This window comes from Sapajus apella, unplaced genomic scaffold (assembly GCF_009761245.1).
Source record: "Sapajus apella isolate SASKATOON/1434 unplaced genomic scaffold, GSC_monkey_1.0 scaffold18, whole genome shotgun sequence".
Classification (NCBI taxonomy): domain Eukaryota; kingdom Metazoa; phylum Chordata; class Mammalia; order Primates; family Cebidae; genus Sapajus; species Sapajus apella.
Window position 1 is genome coordinate 25,364,443 of NW_022436958.1, and position 15,783 is coordinate 25,380,225.

The following is a 15,783-nucleotide window of genomic DNA, read 5'->3' on the forward strand; positions in this document are numbered from 1 at the left end:
AAGAATATTCATGTTACTAGAAAAAGATATTTCTAATGCAACGATTTTGCAAACATCCATGATTGCTGAAGTTGCTGATCTGGCCTGAGCATATCCTATAACAGGATATGGGTCAGAAAGAAATCTGAAGGCAGTAATTACAGTAAACGGTGATGCAGAGCCAACAGCTGCAGTCTTAAAGATAAACAGCAACATAATTTATGTGTCATTAACAAAACAATAGAAATCCAAAAGTAATTTATTTCTATTTTTTCAGCTGCCAGCTTGCACCTAAATTTATGATATTCATGGTAACTCGAAAGTGGGCTTTTTTAAAAAATAAAGGGCAAACATTATGATAAAATGCTTTCTGTACAGTGCTGGATTTCATATACTCTCTGGTGAGGATAAAAATATTTTGTAATATGTTTCTAGGATATGCATACATTTAAGGATAGTGATTTTTTAAAATGTCTTTTAAAATCACTTTGTCTATCATTGTAATTAAGATTTTTATATTGCTATATAATTGACAGCGTTCTGTAAAGTTAGAATTAAATTTTGTGTTTACTTTTCATTTATTCCTTCTGATTTCCTCATTTAACAAACATTTATAGAGCGTCCATTATGTGCCAGGTACAATGAATTTTTCACAGCAACAAAAATCTTAGATCTTGCCTTTAGGGATCTTGCAGTCTAATTGAGACAAGGAAACAAAGTTGTAAATGCTGTATAATGAATGCTATGATACAGGTGTGCACAAGAAACTGTAGGCACACCCAGGGTTGTCATTTACCCACTGCTTCCCAGATTTTCATGTAAATGCAAATTACCCAAAACGTTGTTTAAAATGTAGACTTAGTAGACCTCAGGCATAGTCAGACCATAAATTTCTGAAAAGCTCCCAATTGATGTTGTATAAAATGTTTTGGGTTTGAGAACCAAACTTTCAGTAGCAGTTATCTTTTTTTTAAAATTGCATTTTAGGTTTTGGGTACATGTGAAGAACATGCAAGATTGTTGCATAGGTACACACATGGCAGTGTGATTTGCTGCCTTCCTCCCCATCACCTATATCTGGCATTTCTCCCCATGCTATCTCTCCCCAACTCCCCACCCCCTGCTGTCCCTCCCCTATTTCCTTCCAATAGACTCCAGTGTGTGATGCTCCCCTCCCTGTGTCCATGTGTTCTCATTGTTTAACACCACCTATGAGTGAGAACATGTGGTGTTTGATTTTCTGTTCTTGTGTCAGTTTGCTGAGAATGATGGTTTCCAGGTTCATCCATGTCCCTACAAAGGACACAAACTCATCATTTTTTATGGCTGCATAGTATTCCATTGTGTATATGTGCCATATTTTCCCTGTCCAGTCTATCATCTATGGGCATTTGGGTTGGTTTCAGGTCTTTGCTATTGTAAACAGTGCTGCAATGAACATTCGTGTGCATGTGTCCTCATAGTAGAGTGATTTATAATCCTTTGGATATATACCCAGTAATGGGATTGCTGGGTCAAATGGATTTCTATTTCTAGGTCCTTGAGGAATTGCCACACTGTCTTCCACAATGGTTGAATTAATTTACACTCCCACTAACAGTGTAAATGTGTTCCTATTTCTCCACATCCTCTCCACCATATGTTGTCTCCAGATTGTTTAATGATCGCCATTCTAACTGGCGTGAGATGGTATCTCAATGTAGTTTTGATTTGCATTTCTCTAATGCCCAGTGATGATGAGCATTTTTTCATGTTTGTTGGCATCATGTATGTCTTCTTTTGTAAAGTGTGTGTTCATATCCTTTCCCACTTTTGGATGGGCTTGTTAGTTTTTTTCTTGTAAATCTGTTTTAGTTCTTTGTAGATTCTGGATATCAGCCCTTTGTCAGATAGGTAGACTGCAAAAATGTTTTCCCATTCTGTTGGTTGCTAATTCACTCTAATGACTGTTTCTTTTGCTGTGTGGAAGCTGTGGAGTTTGATTAGGTCCCATTTGTCTATTTTGGCTTTTGTTGCCAATGCTTTTGGTGTTTTGGTCATGAAGTCCTTGCCTACGCCTATATCCTGAATGGTTTTGCCTAGATTTTCTTCTAGGGTTTTTATGGCGTTAGGTCTTATGTTTAAGCCTTTAATCCATCTGGAGTTAATTTTAGTGTAAGGTGTCAGGAAGGGGTCCAGTTTCTGCTTTCTGCACATGGCTAGCCAGTTTTCCCAACATCATTTATTAAACAGGGAATCCTTTCCCCATTGCTTTTGTCCAGTTTATCAAAGATTAGATGGTTGTAGATGTGTTGTGTTGCCTCTGAGGCCTCTGTTCTGTTCCATTAGTCTATATCTGTTTTGGTACCAGTACCATGCTGTTTTGATTACTGTAGCCTTGTAGTATAGTTTGAAGTCTGGTAGTGTGATGCCTCCCGCTTTGTTCTTTTTGCTTAGAATTGACTTGGCTATGTGGGCTCTCTTTTAGTTCCATATGAAGTTTAAGGTGGTTTTTTCCAGTTCTGTGAAGAAGGTCATTGGTAGCTTGATTGGGATAGCATTGACTCTGCAAATTACTTTGGGCAGTATGGCCATTTTCACGATATTGATTCTTCCTAACCATGAACATGGAATGTTTCTCCATCTGTTTGTGTCCTCTCTTATTTTATTGAGCAGTGGTTAGTAGTTCTCCTTGAAGAGGTCCTTTACATCCTTTGTTAGTTGTATTCCTAGGTATTTTATTCTCTTTGTAGCCATTGTGAATGGGAGTTCGGTCTTGACTTGGTCCTCTGTTAGTCTGTTATTGGTGTATAGGAATGCTTGTGGTTTCTGCAGATTGATTTTGTATCCTGTGACTTTGATGAAGTTACTTATTAGTTTCAGGAGATTTTGGCTGAGATGATGGGGTCTTCTAAATATACAATCATGTCGTCTGCAAATGGAGACAATTTGACTTCCTCCTTTCGTATTTGAATACTCTTTGTTTCTTTTTTTTGCCTGAGTGCTCTGGCTAGAACTTCCAATACTATATTGAGTAGGAGTGGTGAGAAAGGGCATCCTTGTCTAGTGCCAGATTTCAAAGGGAATGCTTCTAGTTTTTGCCCATTCAGGATGATATTGGCTATTGGTTTGTCATAAATAGCTTTGATTATTTTGAGATATGTTCCATCAATACCTTGTTTATTGAGGGTTTTTAGCATAAAGCACTGTTGAATTTTGTCGAAGACCTTCTCTGCATCAGTTGAGATAATCATGTGGTTTTTGTCTTTGGTTCTGCTTATGTGGTGAATTACATTTATAGACTTGCGTATGTTGAACCAGCCTTGCATCCCCGGGTTGAAGCCTACTTGATCATGGTGGATAAGCTTTTTGATGTGCTGTTGCAATCGGTTTGCCAGTATTTTATTGAAAATTTTTGCATCTATGTTCATCATGGATTTTGGCCTGAAGTTTTCTTTTCTTGCTGAGTCTCTGCTGGGATTTGGTATCAGGATGATGTTGGTCTCATAAAATGATTTGGGAAGAATTCCCTCTTTTTGTATTGTTTGGAATAGTTTCAGAAGGAATGGTACCAGCTCCTCTTTGTATGTCTGGTAGAATTCGTCTGTGAACCCATCTGGACCTGGCCTTTTTTGGGTGGTAGGCTAGTAATTGCTGCCTCAACTTCAGACCTTGTTATTGATCTATTCAGGGTTTCGACTTCTTCCTGGTTTAGGCTTGGGAGGGTGCAAATGTCCAGGAATTTATCCATTTCTTCCAGGTTTACTAGTTTACGTGCATAGAGTTGTTTGTAATAATCTATGATGATGGTTTGTATTTCTGTGGAATCTGTGGTGATATCCCCTTATTGTTTCTTATTGCACCTATTTGATTATTCTCTCTTTTCTTTTTTATTAATCTGGCTAGTGGTCTGTCTATTTTGTTGATCTTTTTGAAAAACCAGCTCCTGGATTTATTGTTTTTTGAAGGGTTTTTTCTTTATCTATCTCTTTCAGTTCTGCTCTGATGTTAGTTATTTCTTGTCTTCTGCTAGGTTTTGAGTTTTTTTGATCTTGCTCCTCTAACTCTTTCAATTTTGACGATAGAGTGTCAATTTTAGATATTTCCTTGCTTCTCATGTAGGCATTTGTTGCTATATATTTTCCTCTAGACACTGTTTTAAATGTGTCCCAGAAATTCTGGTATGTTGTGTCTTCATTCTCGTTGGTTTCGAAGAACATCTTTATTTCTGCCTTCATTTCATTGTTTATTCAGTCAACATTCAAGAGCCAGTTGTTCAGTTTTTATGAAGCTGTGTGATTCTGAGTTAGTTTCTGAATTCTGAGTTCTAACTTGATTGCACTGTGGTCTAAGAGACTGTTTGTTATGATTTCTGTTCTTTTGCATTTGCTGAGGAGTGATTTACTTCCAATTATGTGGTCAGTTTTAGAGTAGGTGTGATGTAGTGTTGAGAAGAATGTATATATATTCTGTGGATTTGGGGTGGAGAGTTCTGTAAATGTCTATTAGGTTCGCTTGGTCCAGACTTGAGTTCAAGTCCTGGATATCCATGTTAATTTTCTCTCTCGTTGATCTGTCTAATATTGACAATGGGGTGTTAAAGTCTCCCACTATTATTGTGTGGGAATCTAAGTCTCTTTGTAAGTCATTGGGAACTTGCTTTATGTATCTGGCTGCTCCTGTATTGGGTACGTATATATTCAGGATTGTTAGCTCTTCTTGTTGCATTGATCCCTTTACCATTATGTAATGTCCTTCTTTGTCTCTTTTGATCTTTGTTGATTTAAAGTCTATTTTATCAGACATGAGAATTGCAACTCATGCTTTTTTTGCTCTCCGTTTGCTTGGTAAATCTTCCTCCATCCCTTTATTTTGAGCCTTTGTGTATCCTTGCATGTGAGATGGGTTTCCTGGATACAGCACACTGTTGGGTTTTCTAAACCACAAGCTGAAAGAGGATCAGGGTAGCCCCCTGGTAAAGGCGATGCTTGAGCTGGCTCCTGTGAGTTGGGTTGGAGTTAACTAGGTGGAAAAGCAGAGGGGACAGTATTCTAGGCAGAAATAGCAGAATGTGCTTAAAGACATCATTGACACAGGTGTTTTGTTGTTTTTTTTCTGAGAAAGTCTGACTGTCACCCAGGCTGGAGTGCAGTGGTGAGATTTCAGCTCACTACAACCTCTGCCTCCTGGATTCAAGCAATTCTCCTGCTTCAGCCTTCCTAGTAACTGGAACCACAGGTGTCCGCCACCACACCCATCCAATTTTTGTATTTTTAGTAGAGATGGGGTTTTACCATGTTGGGCAGGCTGGTCTCAAACTCCTGACCTCAAGTGATCCACCTACCTCAGCCTCCTGAAGTGCTGGCATTACAAGCATGAGCCACAGTGCCCCAACTGACAGAGGTTTTATTGTTTTGTTAGGCTATCTCTTCCATGATAGCACAGCTTTATTGTTAGAAAATCTTTATCTTGATCATATTTATTAGTGGTCCTTAGAGTGCCACTGCTGTCTGAAAGCCACAGTAATTCCACTGGATCATGTTAAACTTGTAGCTGCATTTATTCATTTACTTTATTCAAACAGTGTAGAATTAAATGCTCAATTATGAAAATGAATGTTGTGAATAACACTGGCCTACTTAATTCTTGTTTGAAATATTTCCAGTGGTCTTTACGGCTCTCCTTTATTTAAAAAAAAAAGAAAAAAACGAAAAATGAGAAAACCAAAATGGCTACCACCTAGTTTATCCCTATTAACATTTAAAATAAATAAAACTAATAACTGCCAGTATTTAAAATTCACAAGGCATAGAATGGCAGAAAAGTAAAAGTACTTCTCTATGTTTATTCACAGTATCGCTTTTTAAATGTAATCACTGTTAATATTTTGTGTATCTTTCCCCCCAAATTTTAATACCTAAATCTTCATGTAAATATATGCCATTTTAAATTTATACAATAGGGATTATATAATATACAGTGTTCATACCTTGTCTTTTCCACTTAATATATTTGGCACATTTTCCATATCAGCATTTCAAATTTACATCATCTATTTGATGACTGCATTGCATTCAATTATATGGATGAACTTTCACTTATTTATTTATTAGTCTTGATCGACATTGAGGTTGTTTATTTTTTTCCGTAGGAACTGCTGCAATGATTGTTCACACAAATATTTTGTTATTATTTGGTAGCTATTTCTGTAAAGTGAATTTCTAACAATGGGAACATATGTGGCAAAGAGAGCAGACATTTTTTACTTTGATAGATACTGTAAACTTACCTGCATAAAATGTTTTTGTAATTTACACTTCTATCAACATTGTATGAGAGTACTTATTTCCTCTATATCTGATCACAATAAATTATCAAACCACTTAAAATGTTTTTTCTGGTTTTATAAATAAGACATAAATCTCCCAGTTTTAATTTGATTATTCAAATTATTAGTGAGATTCAACATCTTTTCATATGTTTTTATTTTTTTCATGTGAATGAACTATTCATTTCCTTTATCTATTTTATATCAAATTATTCATTATTTTTATTAACCTTTTTGAACACTTTAAATGGCATGTTATCCTGTATGAACTGATTTTTTAATAAAAATTGTACATAAGTTTCCTCATAATGTTTTGTATTATAACATTTAAAATATAGACTTAAATTTAAAATAGCTTTTATATAACCAGGTACATATTAAGATTAAAAGACTTCTACCTTACTTTTTGCCCTAACTGCATCAAAAAAATATGTGGGAGTTTTAGAAATATGTAATATATGTGCTCATCTTCTTTATTTGGTGACAGAAAAGTGATATATGATCATCTTTTTCACAGATTAGTGATGTAACTTGCTCTTCTATGATTTTTGAATAGACAGTTAAAATGCACACCTCTCTAAGACCAGAAGCATCTGTCTTCTATGACTTCCAAGAAACAGATGTTCCTGAGTGACTTAAAGGAAAGAGATCTTTTGACTGTGATGACTAGACAGCTTTGGTTAGTTAGAGTCTCTAATCTATTGCAAAGAAGTACTTTTTCGAAGGTTTTTCTTTTAGAGTCCCTTCTTTTTCCTCATACTACATAATAGAGCTTGAAATATATATTTTGGCAGGAGTAATGCCCTTTTCTTATAGTGGTTGGTGATTTTTCATCTTACAGATCAAATAGTGATCTATTCCTTTTAACCAATAATTTCTTGTAACTTGCCCACTCTCATAAAGCTAGGAGATAGCAGAAGTGTTACTAGAATCTAACATTTTCACCTTGCTACAGTTGAGCAGGTAGAATTTTGTTTTGCTCTAATGTACTAACTCAAATAACATGTTTATCCTAAACCACCAAAATATATTGCTGTTGATTTATAAAGAATAAAAAAGACAATCCAGTTAATTATTTGCATTTTCTAATATTATTAGATAGGAGTTATGTTCGTAGTCTGGCTTCTGGAATCTAATGCATGGTATAGCTGTTTGAGCTTCAGGGAAACATCTAATGAGCAATGAAAATAATAACAGCTATTGAAGGAGGGGTAGATAAGTTTTAACTGAGACACAATGCTTCATGGGAGAGCAGAACATATTTATTGAGGATTTTGAAAAGTAATAGTCTCTGAAGTGGCAGAAGTAATTTTGTTCTGATTGCCCTAGTTCATCTAAAAAAGCTAATTTTTTTGTTAATTCATGACTCCATCTGATTTTTCAAATGCAATTTAATTCTAAAAATCATTAGCATCACCATTTAAAGCACTTCTGGCTTTTGATTAGTATTCCAGATGGGATTAATAATTTTCTACCCTCATAGCAGAAATAAAAAGGATATTTTATCAGCACATTGCACCTGTCACATATCACATCTTGCATAATTTATGCCCACTGTCATTGCCAAGTAAAACTTAAGCAAACTTTTAGATTTTGAAGCTAAATTTTTGAATCATAATTATTTAATAAATGTTTGTAAAAACCAGCTGTTCACTTTTAAAAACTAAAAGAAGCCATATGAAGAGGTTAATGAAGTCAACACAATTACAATGTCCTGCTTATAAATAACATATAATGTCATTTATAGAAAAGTGAGCAAAGCTACCACAGCTGTGCAATTGTGGTTACAACATGTTTGACTCACTGTAGTTGCCCTTTATAAATGCTTCCCACAAATGAGCTCAGAAGAGGCAAAGCAGTGGGTAACAGTTAGGCTTCTGATACATACATTGCAGCATAGAAAAGGATTATTACATCAAAAAACAATTTTATTGATACTGTGAAGACATTTAATATTCAAAATTAGTAGTGGTTTAAGTCACCTGGATTTTTCAGTGGAAAATAATATGGATTAAGAAGAGTTAATGTCTGTAAACACTAGGTTTGGATATATTTCATTTCTTCTTAAGATGACTATATGTATTCTGTGATTACATGTTATTCTCTAGCTTCACCCTAGCCATGTCACCCAACTATCCTAAAAGAGGATTTTTTTTTTTCTGAAGACATCCATTACTTCCCTTAAGGCTATAATTTTGGATGATATGGTAACTCCTTTTGGATGATATGGTTACTCTTTTTTGTTTGTGTAGAATGAGAGAATTAAAAATCTTAGAAAAGTTAAACTGAGTTAGGGAGAATAGAACACCCAGAAATAGTTAAGTTCTCTAGAAAAAAATGATTTCTAATTGGAAGAATAATTTTATTCTGTATGATTTAATATGAGTATTTTAGAGGAGATTATAATCAACTTAATCCTCAAAGAATTTGCGAAACACCTATTTAATGTTGCTTAGTAGAAAGAGACTCCAGTGTGCTAATCGTGGATGAAAACAGTTCCAGACATACTGAAGGAAATGAAAATAATCTTCTCAGGGTTTAACTCCTCCCTTCTCCCTCCACAGAGAAGGTCATGCAATTGGCCAACAATTTTATTTATTTGTTTTTTAGCATTATCCATTACATCTCATTCATGCTTTGAAACTCTTGTTTGCTTTGGTTTGCTATTCAAACACATGTCAGCAGAGTTTATTTGAAAATTGGACCAAATTGCCGCACTTTAGGTCATTAACTGCAATCAGGCATTTTGCAATTGACAGGATATTCGGTGACTACAAATCTTGAAACACTGTCTGGTGTGTTCCCAGATCTGTTCATGTCTATCTTTGAAGGATGAAATAGGATTTAAAAGAACAGAAAAGAGAGATATAGTTATGTATTTATGTATATATATTATTTTTAATAGTCTCTTTAACAATATTCATTTAAATATCTCTTAAAGAATTGGCATCATTCTGGAGCTGGCATAAAGCACTGAATCTTGAAATGTTTAGTATCTTTAGTAACATGATATTTGTAACATGTGGGTACCTTTTTATGGAAAGTACCTTCTGCCTCCTCCTATAATATTCAAAAAACCTATGGGTACATCAAACCATCCATGCATATAACTTATATTTGGTCATCTTAACTAACAAACTGTTTGGAACTCCCTGAAGTTCCAAACTCCCTGAAAGGAGCTCCATTCTTTTCTCATAGAATTAAGCCCTCAACTTGAAGAAAATTATTCTAAAGGAAGGAAGAATAATTGGATTTTTTAAAATGTCATTTCAGACACATAAATCACTGGAACAAAATAGAGAACTAAGAAATAGACCAGCATAAGTAAAGCTTACTGATTTTTGACAAAGGACAAAAACTATTAAATGAAGGAAGAATAATCTTTTCGAAAAATAATTTTGGAGCAATTGGACATCTACAGGCAAAATAATTAACCTTGATATAAACCTCACCATGTACATAAAAATTAATTCAAAATATATTATAAATTTAAATTTGAAACATAAAGCCATGAAATTTTTCAAAGAAAACATAAGAGAAAATCTTCAGGACCTAGGGCTAGGTGGCAAGTTTTTAGACATAACACCAAAAGCACAACTTGTAAAAGGAAATATTTATAGATTGAACTTTACCAAAATTATAATGTTTGTGCTGTGAAAGATTCTGTTAAGTGGATTAAAAGGCAAGCTACAGACAGAAAGTATTTGCAAACCAGATATTCAACAAAAGTGTTATATGTAGAACATATAAAGAACTCTCAAAGTTCAACAGTATGAAAATAAATCAACTAAAAAAATGGGCAAAAGGCACAAACAGACATTTCATCAAAGAAGACATACATACAGCAAATAGCACATGGAAAAATGTTCAGTATCATTAGTCACTAGGAAAATGCAAATTAGAACTGCTCTGTGGTATTACTGCATACCTAATAGAATAATCAAAATTAAAAATAATCATAATAAAAAATGCTGGTAAGGATATGAAAAAACTGGATTTTTCATACATTGCTGGTGTGAATGTAAAATAGTAGAACCACTTATGGAAAATTGTTTGACAATTTCTGATAAAGCTAAACATGCATTTACTATATAACCCAGCAATTACACTCTTGGACATTTATCCCAGAGAAATGGAACATGTTCACACAAAGACCTCTGCATGAGTGTTCACAGCAGATATATTTGTAGTGACAAAAACTGCAAACAACCTGAATGTCCTCCATGGGTGATTGACTAAACAAACTGATACATCCATCTTTATAATGAAATATTACTCAGCAATAAAGAGGAATAAACTACTGATACACACAGCAACTTGAATATAGCTCAAGGGAATTATGCTTAGTAAAAAAGTGTTAGTCTCAAAAGGTTGTAAACTATTTAATTCCATTTAGATAACACCCTCAAAATGACAAAAGTATAGTGATGAAGAATAAATTAGTGGTTTCCAGGGAACAGAAATAGTGAGGATTGAGAATATAAAGGTGCAGCACAACAGATTTCTTTTGTGGTGATGGAACAGCTTTGTATGTTGACTGTGGTAGAGGTTATATCTATCTATACATGGGATAGAAGTGCATAGAATGGAGGCTGGGCGTGGTGACGCATGCCTGTAATCTCGGTCAGCTGAGGCAGGATTACTTGAGGCTAGGTATTCTAGACCAGGCTGGATAACATAGCGAGACCCCATATCTATTTTAAAAAATTAAAAAAATAGCCAGACATATTGCCTTGCTATATAGTCCCAGCTACTTGGGAGGCTGAAGTGTAAGGATCACCTATGCCCCAGAAGTCGAGGCTGCAGTGAGCTGTGATTGCATTACTGCACTGCAGCCTGGATGACAGAGTGAGACTATATCTCAAAAAAAATTTTTTTAAATGCATAGAACTAAACACTCATACACCACACACACACACACACACACACACACATCAAGACACAGAGCCAACATCTTATCAGGATTCTTTTTTTCTTTCCAACTTTTATTTTAGGTTCAAGGGGTATATGTGCAGGCTTGTTACATGGGTAAATTTCATGTTACAGGTTTGGGGTACAGATAATTTTGTCACCCAATAGATAGTTTTCAGTCTTCCCACTCTCTACCTTCAACTAGGCTTCAGTGTCTGTTGTTCCCTTCTTTGTGTGCATGTGTACTCAATATTTAGTTCCCACTTGTGAGAACATGCAGTATTTGGTTTTCTCTTCCTGCATTTATTCACTTAGGAAGGTGGTCTCTAGCTCCATCCATGTTGTGGCAAAGGCCATGATCTCATTTTTTATAGCTGTATAGTATTGCATGGTGTATATGTACCACATTTCCTTTATCCAGTCCACCACTGGTAGGCACATAGGTTGATTCCATGTCTTTGCTATTGTGAATAGTGCTGTAATGTGCATGTGTCTCTATGGTAGAATGATTTATATCCCATTGGTTATATACCGAGTAATGGGATTGTTAGGACAAATGATAGTTCTGTTTTAAGTTCTTTGAGAAATCTCCAAGCTGCTTTCCACAGTGGCTGAACTAATTTACATTCCCACCAGCAATATAGAAGCATTCCCCTTTCTGTGCAACCTTGTCAGCTTCTGTTATATTTTGATTTTTTTAGTAATAACCATTCTGACTGGTGTGTGATGGTATCTCATTATAATTTTGATTTACATTTCCCTAAGATTAGTGGTACTGAGCGTTTTTTCATATGCTTGTTGGCCACTTGTATTAATATGTCTTCTTTTGAGAATTGTCTGCTAACATCTTTTGCCCACTTTTTAAATGGAGTTGTTTGCTTTTTGCTTGTCAATTTATTTGAGTTCCTTAAAGATTCTGGATATTAGACCTTGGTCAGATGCAAACATTTTCTCTTGCTCTGTAGGTTGTTTACTTTGTTGATAGTTTCTTTTGCTGTGCAGAAGCTCTTTAGGTCAATTAGGTTCCACTTGTCAATGTTTGTTTTTGTTGCAATTGCTTTTGGCATCTTCATCACGAAGTTTTTTCCTTGGCTGATGTCCAGAATGGTATTTCCTGGATTTTCTTCTAGAGTTTTTATAGTTTTGGGTTTTATATTTAAGTCTTTAATTAATCTTGAGTTGACTTTTGTATATTGTGAAAGGTAGGAGTCCAGTTTCAATCTTCTGCATGTGGCTAGTCAGTTATCCCAGCAGCATTTATTGAATAGGAAATCCTTTCCTCATTGCTTATTTTTATTGGCTGTGTTGAAGGTCAAATGGTTCTACATGTGCAGCACTATTTCTGGGTTCTTTAACCTGTTCCATTGACTTATATGTCTGTTTTTATACTGGTATCATGCTGTTTTGGTTACTGTAGCCTTGTAGTATAGTTTGAAGTCAGGTAATGTGATGCCTCCAGCTTTGTTCTTTTTGTTCGGGATCACTTTGGCTATTTGGGATCTTTTTTGGTTCCATATAAATTTTAGATTATTTTTCTAATTTTGTAAAAATGCATAATTTGTTTCTAATTCTATAAAAATGTTATTGGTAGGTTGATAGGAATAGCATTTAACCTGTAAATTGCTTTAGGCAGTATGGCCATTTTAATGTTATTGATTTTTTTCTATCCATGAGCATGGAATGTTTTTCCATTTGTTTGTGTCATCTCTGATTTATTTCAGTGGTGTTTTACAATTCTCATTGCAGAGATCTTTCACCTCCCTGTTTAGCTGTATTCCTAGGTATTTTATGGTTTTCATGGCTATTTTGAATGGGATTGCATTTTTGATTTAGCTCTCAGCTTGAATGTTATTGATGTATATAAATGTATACCATTTGCACATTAATTTTGTATCCTAAAACTTTGATGAAGTTGTTTAGCAGATCTAGGAGCCTCAAGCAGAGATTATGGGGTTTCTTAGGTATAGTGTCATATCATTTGCTAAGAGAGATAGTTTGACTTCCTCTCACTCTATCTGGATGCCTTTTATTTTTTATTCTTTCCTGTTTCTCTGGTTAGGACTCCAGGACTTATGTTGAATAAGAGTGGTGAGAGTGGGAATCATTGTCTTGTACCAGTTTTCAGAAAGAATGCTTCCAGCTTTTCCCCATTCAGTATAATGTTGGCTGTAGGTTTGTTGTAGATAACACTTATTGTTTTGAGGTGTATACCTTCAATGCCTAGTTTTTTTTAGGATTTCAAACATGAAGGAATGTTTAATTTTATCAAAAAGCCTTTCCTGCATCTACTGAGATGATCATGTGGTTTTTGTTTTTAGTTCTTTTTATACAATGAATAATATTTATTGATTTGCATATGTTGAACGAAGCTTGTATCGCAGGAATCAAGACTATTTGATCATGGTGGATTGTTTTTTTTGATGTGCTGCTGGATTTGGTTTGCTAGTATTTTGTGGAGAATTTTTGCATCTATATTCATCAGGGATATTTGTATGAAGCTTTTTGGTGTGTATCTGCTTGTTTTGGTATTAGAAATGATGGTGGCTTCATAGAATGAATTGGAGAGGAGCCCCTCTTCCTTACTTTTTGGAATAGTTTCAATATTAGCTCTTTTTTATACATCTGGCAGAATTTGGCTGTGAATCCATCTGATACAAGGCTTTTTTTCCGGTTGATAGGTTTTTTTTTATTACTCATTCAATTTTGGAACTCATTACTGGTGTGTTCATAGTTTCAATTTCTTCCTGGTTAGGCCAGGTGCAGTAGCTCACACCTCTAATTCCAGCACTGGGAGGTCGAGGCAGGTGGATCACTTGAGCCCAGGCATTTGAGACCAGCTTGGTCAACATAGCAAAACCCTGTCTCTACTAAAAATACAAAAAAATTAGCTGGACACAGTGGTGCATGCCTATAGTCCCAGCTACTTGGGGAGTGAGGCAGGAGAATCACTTGAGTGCAGGAGGCAGAGGTTGTAGTGAGCCAAGATCGTGCCACTTCACTTCAGCCTGGGTGACAGAGTGAGACGCTGTCTCAAAAAAAAAAAAATTAAAATAATTTATTTCTGGTTTAATCTTGGTGGTATTATATTCCCAGGAATTTATCCATTTCTTCTAGCTTTTCTAGTTTGTGAGAATAGAGATGTTCATAAATCTCTGTGGGGTTAGTAGTAGTGTCTCCTTTGTGTTTTCTGATCGTGTTTATTTTTATCTTCCTTTCTTTTTTTTTTAAATTAGTCTAGCTAGCAGTATATCAATGTTATTTATTCTTTCAAAGAACCAGCTCTTGGTTTCATTGGTCTTTTGTATGATTTTTCTCATCTCCATTTTATTCTGTTCAGCTCTATTTTGGTAATTTCTTTTCTTCTGTTACCTTTGGGATTAGTTGGCTTTCGTTTTTCAAATTCCTTCAAGTGTGATGTTAGCTTGTTAACTTGAAATGTAACTTTTTTTTAATGTCAACATTTAGTAGTTTAAACTTTCCTCTTAACACTGCTTTTGTTGTGCTCCAGAGATTCTAGTATGTGGTATCTTTGTTTTCATTAGTTTCAAAGAATTTCTTGATTTCTATCTTTATTTAATTGTTTACCCAAAATCATTCAGGAGCAGGTTGTTTAGTTTCCATGTAATTGTATGGTTTTGAGAGTTCTTCTTGGTATTAATTTACATTTTTATTGCATTGTGTTCTGAGAGTATGCTTGGTATGATTTTGGTTTTTTTAATTTGTTCAGAGTTGCTTCATGGCTAAGTATATAGTCAATTTTAGAATATGTGCCATGTACAGATGAAAAGAATTTTTTTTTTTTTGGGTGGAGTGCTCTGTAGATGTCTCGTAGGTTCATTTGGTCAAGTGGTAAGTTTAGATATCTTTTGTTAGTATTTTGTCTCAGTGATCTGTCTAATACCATCATTGGGGTGTTTAAGTCTTCCACTATTATTGTGTAGTTATCTAAGTCTCTTCATAAGTCTTTAAGAACTTGTTTTATGAATCTAGGTGTTCCAGTTTTGGGTCATATATATTTAAGATAGTTAAGTCTTCTTGTTTAATTGAACATTTTATTTTTGTGTGAACCTCTTCTTTTTACTTTTTGATTGTTTTTGGTTTAAAGTCATTTTTCTTCTGAAGTAAAAACAGCAACCCCTTTTTAGCATTCCTAAAATTTAAAATTTACTTTCAAAGGAGCCAAGATGAAATGATTTAGATGCTTTGTCACTTATTTAGTCATTTTAACTGTTATTCAGAAGTACATTTTAAAACTATGAATTTTATTATAAGAAAAGATTTTATTGGGCCGGGCGCGGTGGCTCACACCTGTAATCCCAGCACTTTGGGAGACTGAGGTGGGCAGATCACGAGGTCAAGAGATCGAGACCATCCTGGCCAACATGGTGAAACCCCATCTCTACTAAAAATTCCAAAAATAGCCGGGCATGGTGGCACGTGCCTGTAGTCCCAGCTACTCGGGAGGCTGAGGCAGAAGAATCGCTTGAACCCAGGATGTGGAGGTTGCAGTGAGCCGAGATTACACCACTGCACTCCAGCCAGAGCAAGACTCTGTCTAAAAAAAAAAAAAAAAAAAAAAAAAAAAG

At 35.0% G+C, this 15,783-nt stretch overlaps 1 protein-coding gene across 20 annotated transcripts in view; it reads left to right on the forward strand.

The window, feature by feature from the left end:
* SLC4A10 (solute carrier family 4 member 10) overlaps nucleotides 1-15,783 on the forward strand; it is a 350,715-nt gene that overhangs the window by 210,790 nt on the left and 124,142 nt on the right. The window lies entirely within an intron of this gene.